We start from the raw sequence: 12,801 nt of genomic DNA, 5'->3' as shown, positions 1-12,801 counted from the left end.
AGTTTCATCTCTAAAGATGGCATTTAGAGGCACTCTTATTACCCCCATATAGACTGAAGCAGAATAAAATGAAATGAAGTAGGAACAGGTCAGAGCTGGGAAAGAAATGTTGGGAACTGGTAGGTGGTGTGTCCAGTACATTTTTTAAACTAAGAGTTAATGTAGTGTTTTTCAGGATATTTTACCAGTTCTACAGGGTAGTGTGGGGAAAAAGCAAGATCTGCTCTTTCAACTCACTAGCTATGCAATCCTGGGAAATTCATCCAACCTCTCTACAGTTCAGGTTACCTATTTCTAGAATTGGAATATAAATACCTGCTTGTAGGCTTGTTCTTGGATTTAGTGAGTTAATATATTCAAGACCCCAAGCACAGCTCCTGGCACACAGACAGTGAATAAATGTCACTGTCTTTTCTATTCTCTTTCCTTTGGTCTTCACCCTCCATTCTTCCCAGGATTACCAAAAAAGATGTAATTTTATCTCCCCAGAAAGTTATTACAATCTTTTTCAGAATGAAACAAGTATAAGAAGTATATTGTCTTCTAAACCCTAAATTCCTGAATTTAAGCTCTGACAGTTTTCAACATGTGTTCCTGGTACCAAAAGTTTATATGCAATGATTTTCATTTCTTATGCCGAATCACATACCTTCTTTAGCAAGAAGCAAATCAACAGGAAACTTCTTGATATCCTGAGGGGCTATGCTTCAAGGCATTCTTGCACTCCAGTGACATGGAAATATTTCATACTGGAGCATGGTTCTAACAAGAGTATTCATTAACTTCATGGCTAGTGCCAAAGACATCCTGTAAAAAAGAAGTGATTTGCAATGTAAGGTTCTCATTATCTTTGGGCTGTTAAATTGCATTTTAGAAAATGCACAGAAATACATTGCTATATTCAAACATATGTGCACCCACAGACAACTGTTGGAAAAAGCTGCGATGGACCCTGGTACTTTGGAAACTAGAAACCAAATGGGACTAATCACCCTACATAGATATAGCCAACTATAAAACAAGGTTTTAAGTGTGTTTCTTTATATGGTAATACATTCCCACTTCTACCTCAAGTCCCTAAATGACCAATCTATTTCCTTGGAGATGTATCTGTGGCAGATGCTACTAGCTGGCTATGTAATATATTTTCTTCTTTTTCTATGGTAAATATAACCTTGATTTTATTGCATACAGCCAAATAAACATTATCTAACCTCTCTTGCAGCTAGAAGTGACCACGTGACACAGTTTCAGCCAGAGTGAACAGAAAATTTCTGGGATTATCAAGAAGGGTTTGTCTTCCTGGTAGAAGTGCCTTTACATTTCCGTTGTTTTTCTTGCCTTCACCTGACTAGATGGCTGAAGCCACAGCAGCCATCTTGCCACCATGAGGGAAAGGCCAGGAGAATGGCAGAAACTACAGCCTCAATATTCACTGCATTCTTGAGGACTTCCCTAATTCGTTCAAGTTGTTGTGATTTGGGTTCTCCTCTGAAAGCACTCTCAAACTGACACAGTATTCCTCTCACTTGGCCAGAAGTTTCTATTAGTTTATTTGGAGTACACACGCATAATGATATTCACCATATTCTGACTACCACACCTGTTGAGATGACCAAAAGAGAGTCTATGAGTATGTTTCAAAAACTGTTTAAAAATGATAATCAGTATGACAAGGAGGATGGTATATTCATCTCTATAACTCCAAGAGCAGACACAATGCTTGTGCATGGTTGCTCATTATGCATTTAAGACACAGGATTTTTATTTATCAGATTAGCTAGAAGATAGTCACCTAATCAGCTAATATTCAGGCTTCCCTGGTGGCTCAGGGGTAAAGAATCTGCCTACAATGCAGGAGACATGGGTTTGATCCCTGGGTTGAGAAGAGCCCCCGAAGAAGGAAATGGCAACCAACTCCAGTATTCTTGCCTGGGAAATCCCATGGACAGAGGAGCCTGGTGGGCTACAGTCCATGGGACATCAAGAGTCGGACATGACTTAGTGACTAAATTACAGAGGATAGGTCAGAAAGCAGAGCCAAGTTCTGTCTATCCTGTACAAGAATAGCAAATATATAACATGCCTGCCTACATTCTCCCTTCATCTCTAATTACAAACATAATCAACCAACCAACCAAACAATCAATCCTCCCAATGAGAAAAAAATTATTCTCAACATAGTGACTTAGAGAGTCACTATAAATCTATCAATGTCTCAAAAGCAAGTGACTGTTTGTAACCTATAAGAAGGCAGCTGCCCTAATAATGGGAGGTCAAGGTCCACCAGGACTGAGCATGAGGCTGTTAGAGACAGCACCATAACAAAAGGAATAAAATGAATGATCAGGACCCTGATGATGGAGAAATGACAGAGGGCGCCATCTGGGAACACAACTTCAGGACTAGAGGTCAGGCGTGGCAGTGGATGAAGGATGGCTGAGGTCCAAGAGCAAGGAGGACCGACCCAGGAGGAGCCGAGTAAGTTTATTCCTACATCTCCACTTCTACCACCTCTTCACAGCCTTGCTCAACTCTCTATACAGGCATTCTTCTCACTGTTTTCTGTCTTTTTTCTTCATCACCTTGTAATTCTCCCCATTGAGGGGTGCCATGATTCAGTAGAAATGCTTTGCAACCAGGCAGATCTCAATTCAAATACTAATCTTTACAGGATAGGGAAAGTTGCGTGGATTGTTCAACCTCTCCATCTCTCCATCTGACCAAACAGGACAATACCAGAACCTCATAGGCTTGCGGTTAGCATGGAACATGCTTAACTACAGCTTAACTCAGGGTCAGACTTATTGTAAAAGCTCTTCCTTGCTGGAGTAAGAGTTCATTTGCCATCTTAGATTGTGGACACGTTGCCATCTCTCAGGAATAAAGAAGTTTCCAAAGATTCAGTATGACTCCAGACATTTTATAAGGACTCAGCAAATATTCTAACTCATAAAATAAAGGAAACTTATTTTGAGCAAGTTAAGTCATAGGTCTAGTTTGTACAAGGTAAATTGAACGAATATCCACAATAGTAACTTCGCCCTGTTCTCCGACAACCAATGGCCATCAGACATATTACAGTTTAATAAACTTTAATGAAAGGACCTTCAAATTTCACTTATATTTTCCAGTGAAATTCTATCTGCTCCAATAATTTTTAAACATATGGAATTTATTTTCCCTCACACCTGGCTATATTTAATTTGTTATGAGAGGTTTCTGACTGTGTTATGTGACCTATTCCCATGACGCTTAAGAGTTAAATGTGTTTCCTGCTTTCTTGAATTTCAAATAAACTGAATAAAATAACCAATCCTTGGATACACAAATGTAATATCCTGCGCCTACACACACACACACACACACACACACACACACACACACACACATAATGTTCCTGTTTTCTGTTAACTTTTAGCTTGTGGGTATAAGGGACAGAAGTAATAAGAAGAAGGAAACTATGAATCACTTAAATAGAATTACCTAAAATCTTCATATTGCAATTATTCTTAAATGCTCTCAACCATCCTAATAATTTAGTATGTTACTGACACCTAAATAACTTATTCATTTGATTTCTCTGTTTTTTTCCTTATGAGCTAATTAGTGTGAATAATTAGAATAGTATTTCAAATTTGAAAAGCAAAAATTGTTTTAGAAATATTAACAATAATAACATAATTCCTTATTCAAATGTGAGCAGTATATTTTGAAAATTCTTAAGCTTATCCTAAAAATAAAAGTTCAAGTGTAACTATTCAATACTCATTTTTTAAAATCATGGCTCTTCTGCACTCATGATATATTAATTCTACCAAATGAAGACAGTCTTATATTCCATTTCCACAATTTCAACTATTAAATGGTATTTTATAATGCTAGAAATGTATAAAAATTGCATTACAGATCTAGTTTTGTAGGTGTTACAGATTTAGTTTTGTAGGTGTAAAGGCAATGGGGTTTCCCTGGTGGCTCAGCTGATAAAGAATCCGCCTGAAATGCAGGAGATCTGGTTTTGATCCCTGGGTTGGGAAGATCCCCTGGAGAAGGAAAAGGCTACCCACTCCAGTATTCTGGCCTGGAGAATTCCACAGACTCTATAGTCCATGAGGTCACAAAGAGTCAGACATGACTGAGTGAATTTCACTTTCAAAGGCAATATGGAACAGTGAACAAGCACCATCAGAGAAACTAGACATGTGAGATATAGTTCCTTCTACCATTTACTGTAAACATAATTTAGATTAGACATCTGTGTCTCTGGGCCATGTATAAAGTTCATGTATAAAGTGGGGTTAATAGTTTATCCAACTTGGGACTTCCCTGGTGGTCCAGTGATTAAGACTCCACCTTTCCACTGCAGGGGACACAAGTTCAATACCTGGTCAGGGAATTAAGACTCTGCAAAGCACAGTAAAAAAAATAAAAAGAAGAGTTTAAGGGTATGATCTTTGTAGTGCTAATTATTAGCTGTGTATCCTTGGGCAAGTCACTTAATCTCTGGATCTCCTGTCTTCATTGAGAGGTGAATGTTATATAAATGCAATGATGCCCATAAGCCCTTGACATGGTCCCTGATCACACCACAGTAGGGGTATGGTATGGGTCAGGTACCATGGTTTTTGCTCATTGATACACCCTGATACATGGGTGCTTAATAAATATTGTTGAATTCTAAATGGTGCTGGGAAAACTAGGCAGTTACATATTTAAAAGTGAAATTACATCATTCTTCAGCACCATACACAAAAATAAGCTCAAAATGGATTAAAGACCTAAATGTGACCAGACACTATAACACTCCTAGAGGAAAACATAGGCAGAACACTCTCTGACATAAACCACAGCAATATCTCTTTTGATCCATCTGCCAGAATAATAGAAATAAAAACAAAAATAAACAAGTGAGACCTACTTAAACTCAAAAGCTTTTGCACAGCAAAGGAAACAATAAACAAAACCAAAAGATAACCCACAGATTGGGAGAAAATATTTGCAAATAATGTGACTGACAAGGGATTAGTCTCCAAAATTCACAAACAGCTCATGATGCTTAACAGTGTCAAAACAAACAACCCAATCAAAAAATGGGCAGAAGACCTAAATAGACATTTCTCCAAAGAAGACATACAGATGGCCAAGAGACATATGAAAAGATGTTCAACATCTCTAATTATTAGAGAAATACAAATCAAAACTACAATGAGATATCACCTCACACAGGCCAGAATGGCTATCATCAAAAAACTCCACCAACAATAAATGCTGAAGAGGGTGGGGAGAGAAGGGAACCCTCATACACTGTTGGTGAAAATGTAAATTGGTACAGCCATTATGGAGAACAGTATGGAGGTTCCTTAAAAACCTAAAACTAGAGCTACCATATGACCCTGCAATCCCACTCCTGGGCATATATACAGAGAAAAACATGATCAGAAAAGATCCATGCACCCCAATGTTCATTGCAGGACTGTTTACAACAGCCAAGACATGAAAGCAACCTCAATGTCCATCGACAGAGGAATGGATATAGAAGATGTGCTACATATATACAATGGAATATTACTCAGCCATTAAAAAGAATGAAATAATGCCATAATAATGCCATTTGTAGCAACATGGATGGACCTAGAGAGAGTGCCATACTGAGTGAAGTAAGTCAGAGAAGGAAAAATATCATATGACGTCCCTTATACATGGAATCTAAAAAGAAATGAAATAAATGAACTTACAAAATAGAGAGACTCACAGACTTAGAGAACGAGGAAGGAATAGTCAGGGAGTTTGGGATGGACATGTACATACTGCTATATTTAAAATGTATAACCAACAAGGACATACTGTATAGCACATGGAACTCTGCTCAGTGTTATGTGGCAGCTCAGATGGGAGGGGAGTTTGGGGGAGAATGGACACATGTATATAAGTACAGCTGAACCCCTTAGCTGTTCATCTGAAACTGTCACAACTTTGATAATGAGGTATACCCCAATATAAAATAAAACGTTTTAAAATAAATAAATATTGTTGAATTCATTTTAACTAAAATATCACCTGGAGTCACCCTTTAAAAATAAGTAAGATTAACTCAAAATCCAATTTATGTCAATGTCTTATTCACAAATTTTATAAATATATGGAGTCATACTATTCTCTCTGTCATATGTGGTTCAGATTTCCGTCTTCTATTGTGGTTTGTTTTGTTCTCCATTATAAGGCTTTTTTCTATTTCTTGATTACCACAGTTACTGTCCTTTGATTAGCTCCACCATACATACATATAATCAATTGTGTGTATATACATACACACAATCCACAACACAAATAACTAGATACCATTCTCATGATTCACAGGAGGATTTAGGAGTATCAGTGAGATGGGGTAAATCACAGAGCTATACACAAGACAACTTACACTTGAATGTCAAGCTTCTTTTAATAAAGTCCCTCGGCCATAGGACTTTCCTATCCTAATAAAAAAATTATTCACAAGAAGTGATTATGAGTACCTTTATAGAAATTATTTAGAGTACATATATTTTATTGTTTTCTAATTTAAAAAATCTGATTTTAGCAGTTGTCATCAAAATCCTTCTCAGATGTATGACATTTGCTTGTTTACAAAGGCTTATTTATTTACCACGAGTAGGGATAAAAATAAAAGAGCTTAAATATTTCCCAACATTCCTTTAGTTGAATTCACAAATACACAAATTCCCATCAGCCAGACATATCAGAACCCATCTGACAACGAGTGCTGGAACTCTTTGATATGTATTCTGTACAACCTGAGCTAGACATCACAGGTTTCATTTCTGAAAGGTTCAGTAGTTTGTTTGGGAAAATGCCACTCAGAGAACCAAAAGAGTGTCTGTCTGGATCCAAAATTAGTATCTTACTCTCCATATGTATTGTCACCAGGAAGACATTCTGGAGGAATGTAGCAGAGTGTTTTTCAAAATGTTCTTTTGTAATTTAGTAACTGTTAAGTCTTAAAATGAGACTTTGAGGATATGGAAATGAAGTATGATAGTAAATATTCTTTTGACAAAATGAATTATTTACCATAAAAGAAAGTCTATTTCATGTTATTTCCCCTACTCTCGAAAATATGAAAGACATGTTAAGTATTCTTACTCCGTGTATGGTAGGGTGGCTCAGACAGTAAAGCGTCTGCCTGCAATGCAGGAGTCCCAGGTTCGATCCCTGGGTCGGGAAGATCCCTGGAGAAGGAAATGGAAACCCACTCCAGTACTCTTGCCTGGAAAATCTCATGGACAGAGGAGCCTGATAAGTTACAGTTCATGGAGTCTCAAAAATTCAGACACGACTGAGCTACTTCACTTCACTTACTCCATGTAATGAATAAGAGCAATTCCCATCACCAGAGGATACCCACACAAGTTATCTACAAGGGATGCAGCTTGGGTTTAGAGCCTGGAATGCTCTAAACTCAAGAGGAATTTTCCAAGCTCACAGAAGCAGTTTCAGTACTAGTCCTACCCTCTTTCTCTTAGAGAGATCCAGAGACCCAGGGCAGCGCTACTGGGGATGCAAGGACCAAAAAGAGATGACACTCCTTCAGAGAGGTAAGAACTGAAAAGTATCCTGAACCACATCTGCTCCATTTCCCAAGAAATAGTCTGTGTTCACAGTAACGCTATCTTATGCTTGTACATCATCTTTGTGAGCACGGCAATTCATTCAACAAACCATGTCTCTAAGGCATTGTGCTAGCTTTTCACAGGAGAGGCAGCAGAGTGTTGAGATCCTGGACTCTGGAGCTAGACTGCCTGGATTCCAATCTTGGGTCTGTGTTCATTGACTCTGCAATTTGGGGCACATAGAGTTCCCTATGTGTCACTTTACATGGGAGTCAACCAGAGAAATCACTTACTTCGAGAGGTAGAAAACACGACAGAGGGGCAGTCTAGCAAAGAAAACAAATAGGGATATGGCCAATCAAAGTAGTATGCAAAAAGTGATGTGTTAAAATAGAACTATAAAGCAAATACCTATACCCAAGAAGGTGGGGATTAGGGCACATTTGCATCTAGAACACTAGGGTGATGGTAAAACCACTCTAAGGTAATAAAGCAAAGTGAGTGTCCAAGATGACACAGGGATACAGTCTGAAAGAAGAAACAGGAATATTTACAAGTCCCATATAGACTCTATTGTGCTTCTCATCTTCTGAGTTATCTCCGAAATTTTAAAATATACAAGTAAATAATTTAAATATTATATTAATTTATATTACATATTATATGCATATATATATATATCTCACACTTCAACTTACTACACTAGAACACCAGGTAAGCTTACTCTACTAAACGTCATTAGTCAGTGAGTCCATATCGCCAAAGACAAATCAAAATTGCTAGCATAGTAATCATTACTGGCATAGTATATATTCTTCCCCAAACATCATGCAAATCACCTTTACGAAGACTTGTATTCAAAGTTTCCCAAATCCTAAAGCCCCCAGATCTTTGGGAGAGAAATACACAACCTTCCCTAATAGCCAGATCAAGTTCCATTTACAGTATTGTTTTGATCACGTTTCTCTCAGAAACCTAAAAATTCAACCCCAGGCTCTGAGACAACCCATAAAAACTGTAGCAGTAAAAAGCAAAAAGTGCAAACTTTTAAAGTAGGTCTGAGAATGTCATTGTTTCCAAAAGGTAGAAATACAATGATATAAAACCCTGGTTAGAAGCAAGGAAACTGCTAGCAGTCGGCATGGAAATTACCCCCATTATTTATTACTGTGATTAGATGAGATTCTTAAGCCACATAACTCAATAGAGAATAAGATCTATTTGATTGCATGGGATGAGAGTCTGATCTATTATTATTAATTTGCATTCACTCTAGCCATTAAGTGACTGCTCCTTTGGATCATAAAAAGTAGTCCATGAATAACACAGGAAGGTTTTTACCCCATTCTCAATAAGATAATAAATTCCAGCTACTGTCTTAATAAAAGATTCAGCCACCTGCTTGGATATTTTTCTGCCACTGGGCTCGAGCAAACAAAACTGAGTCCAACTGGTGCACTGAGCAAATACTGCTCCTTCCCTGGGTTGTTAACTGATTCAGATACCAATAAGATTCCTCACTACCAGTGCTTAGAACTCCTCATTGACTTTTTGTTAAGCCTGTTCTCAAACTTCACCTGCATGCAGAAGTGCCTGCTTCTGATTTTTCTGCTCCTTCCAAATATGAGGGTCTCTGCAGCCTCAGGGCCACCATTGTCTCTCATCCACTCTGCCTGGTACAGAGTCTAAGTTAATAACATTTGACCCCTGGATACATGGAACTCAATACTAAGTCCTAAGGTCCAATGGTCCAGATGCCATTGCTGGCCTCCTTAAAGACCTCCTGGACAATGGAAAGGATGTTGTTAGAGCTCCCGATCATGGGTCACAATTCAGGTTTGGACCTGGGTTCTACATAACAGCTAATCAGAACAAAGGCAAGTGACCTGGCAAGATTTAGCTTTATCACTTGTCCTAAATTTGCAGGAGTAGGGTCTTGATGCAGCAATAAGTAATGGTTAAGAAGACAGATTCGGCTGTCAGACTGCCTGGGTACCAACGTCTCATCAGCAAAGATTTCTAGCTAAATTTGGGCAGGTTTCTAGGGAATATTGAGTAGTATTCTTCCACTCAATGTTGTTCAGGAAATTACTGATATGAGAATCAAAACCATCTACACAGCATATTACATTAAGCAGATTTCACTATTTCAATCTTTTCATCAACATAACTATTCCAGGAAACTCTTGCCTGGAAGATAATAGTTCTTTATTCCAAGAACTTTCTGAAAGACCAAATAACACTTTCATAGAAAGCATCAAATGATGGTTTACACCTAGACTCCTTGTTTCTCAATTCTCATTGCTATGCCTGGTAATCCTAACCTTTCTGTCATGACCTTTTTCCAATCCTAATCAAGCCCCCTGACATGAAAGTTCTACCATAAACCAGTCTTCTACAAGGTCAGTAATATCCCCACATTGCCCCTCCCTCTTACTAAGACTCTGTCAAGGCAGTGCTCTCCCTTCAAGTGATTCTAAGCTTGAAGCAGGGACAACAGTTAGAGAAGCTGTTGGTTATTAGTGAAGTCCTGGCCATTTTGCACCAATCTCTATAGAAGTTATTGTTTAGGTTCTTGGATTGATATGAGAGATAGCAATCAGGCTTACTGCAAGTCTGACTTACAGCAAGTTGGCTTTCTGGGTTGTTTACTGTAGATAAGGGGGTTGGTTTCCTGGGCAGGCAGCAGGTCACAATCCTATTTTTATATGTAATCTGGCCACTGTCTATTTGCATAGTCAATTTCTCAAAGCAAGATCTGTATTGGAGTTTGTTTTTATCTTGTTCTTTGGGTTCCATGGTATGGTTCTCAACATAGCATAAGTGTATAAATTTGCATAAATAAATGAATGACTTCATGGTGGATACTGGAAGTGAATCAGAGCTAAGTTAATTGTTAATAAGCTGATGTCATCTTGAAAGGAAAAAAATGCATGAAATTCAAGTTAACAGATAGTTTGAGGCACAAGAGGAGATATGGTAAAATCTCTTGTCAGTGTTTCTTCAGTAATATCTTTGACATTTAAGTCTAGGTTCTGTTCCCTGAAAATTCTTCATAATAAAAATTTACCTGGTCTTTTGGATTTGTTCAGAAAAAAAAAGTGCGCAGCAAAATGAAATCTGACTGCTAATTTCAAAGCATATATAGCCATGGAACAAGAAGTATGAACATGAAGCACTGCACAGACAGCACAAGACTAGGTATAGAGTCAAAGACCTCAGAGTATAGAGTGACAGAAAGACAAAGGATGGGGTGAGAAAGTATCTTTGGTGACAGTTTTGGGGATGAATGCTACCCTACTCAATGGCTCCTGTATCTACAGTTAAATCCCCCAGAATCTGATCTCCATCTGCATTCCCGACCTCATTTCTTCATTCTTGGGATAGAAAACTGGCAGGAAGCCAAACTGGTTACCAAAATACACCTTGAAATTTTTTCTATCTTCTTCATTTTTCTTCATCTCATCCCTGTATTGCCTGCCTTAAGTTCAGCTTTTCTTTTCCTTTTCAAGACAGTAACTATTCTACCTATCATTTTTAACACAGTCCAAAGCCAAGCAATCTCCTAGAAGTTTTCTCACACCAGCTGAGCTGAAAAATTACATCTCCAACCTTGACATTTTGATGACACTTGTCACCGTTACCATTTACTCACTACGAAGCACGTGCTGCTTAGATTTGTTTCATTATCTTATCATGTGTGAAAGCCTATGTCTACAACTTGACCAAAACATGGAAGGGATAATGGCTTACTGTTCCTTGCATTGCTACAGTCTCTATTTCAGAGTTTCACACATGGTAGGCAGAACAGTAAATGATGACTTATTGTGGCAATTATTAAGGGTCTCTGACACTTGATAGATGAGTTTTCGTGTTAAGGCTTAACTCAAATTATAAACGTGGTACATGGTTTCCCTGAAATAAGTTCATAATTTACTTATTATATATTAAATGAATTATCCCTATTAAAACAGTATTTATTTTTCTCCTCAGTATTAGCTAAAATTTCAGTGGTTAATGAGCAACTGAAATGGGTTACTTAAGTGAATGTCTCCTGTGTTTTCATTGATCACAATAAGACATTTTATACCCATTAAGTTTCCCATATTTTTCCAAATACAGCAGTATTAGTTTTATTTTAAGAAAAACTATCATTTAGGTAACCATCTGCCAGCACGTGTTTTTAGGTAACCTTTTTCCAATGTTTCCAGTGAGTTCTGCCAAACTGTGCAGGAAAATAGTCTATTATTATAATTCAGTTTTACCTAGATGGTTGTCCTAACTTTAATGTTTGTACTAACACAAGGAAAATTGTTTTAGTTATCCCCAAATTCTTAATATTTTCCTACCCAAAGCTAAGTGTTTAATCCCTATTCTCTGTTCCATTTACGTAAAATATGGTTCAAAATGTCTCATTTCTAAAGTTGATTTCTATAAAATTTAGTCAACTTTTATTAATTATGTATATCCTTGTTATTGAAGCCAAACCTTAACTAAATTAAGTCTACCTAAATCTACCTAAAAATTCTACCTTTATTGTTGATGTTTGGCATTTCACGATTGGTTGGTTGAATTGTGAAGTAAATGAACCAATTATTTTGACACCTGGTGTATGTGTATGAAAATTCACAAGGGGATGGTATTTTAAAGGGTAGGATAATAATAAGCTAAGATTCCCTAAAGATCCTATTTTATCATTTGTAGACTGAAGATTGAGTATCTGCGAAAGAACCACTCCCTCAGCCTTAGGCATCGTATAGCCCGGCTGGACCATCACATATCTGTAATTAGAGCCTTCATCATCAATCAGCAATTATAGCAGATGAGAAGATAGAAGCTAATGATGCCAGTCCAGACAACTGCCAAATACATTCAGATAAGCTTCAGCATCTGACTGAATTGCCAGATAATTTTGAGAATTTCAATAAATTTCCCCTACTTCAACAATAAAAGTGGAAAGAAATCACCTGAAAACTATAACCACAGACACATTTTTGTAAACAAATACTGGAAGTAGAGTTTTATTGTAAAGATCAGGGAGTAAACGGTGGTTATTTTTTAACTTAAACATATCAATCAAAACTAGCAGAGGCAAATGAAAATAATGTGACTAAATTATGGAAATTGAAAAATGAAAGGAAAGAGAAATAGTCAGGAAATTTGCATGGAAAACCAATTTCTTTGTCTGAACGAA

The 12,801-nt window shown here is 37.4% G+C and overlaps 1 long non-coding RNA gene across 1 annotated transcript; it reads left to right on the top strand.

The window, feature by feature from the left end:
- The first annotated feature begins 4,130 nt into the window (after nucleotides 1-4,130).
- On the top strand, nucleotides 4,131-12,581 carry LOC145540760 (uncharacterized). Its single transcript, XR_014078531.1, has 3 exons — nucleotides 4,131-4,202; nucleotides 7,521-7,592; nucleotides 12,312-12,581. It is a non-coding gene; the product is annotated as an uncharacterized LOC145540760 (long non-coding RNA).
- The last annotated feature ends 220 nt before the right edge of the window (nucleotides 12,582-12,801 follow it).

The sequence above is a fragment of the Giraffa tippelskirchi genome, chromosome 3, assembly GCF_054371585.1.
Source record: "Giraffa tippelskirchi isolate mGirTip1 chromosome 3, T2T-mGirTip1v1.2.pri, whole genome shotgun sequence".
Lineage (NCBI taxonomy): Eukaryota > Metazoa > Chordata > Mammalia > Artiodactyla > Giraffidae > Giraffa > Giraffa tippelskirchi.
The sequence above is the reverse complement of the archived record's forward strand: the minus strand, read 5'-3'. Positions and strand labels throughout refer to the sequence as shown.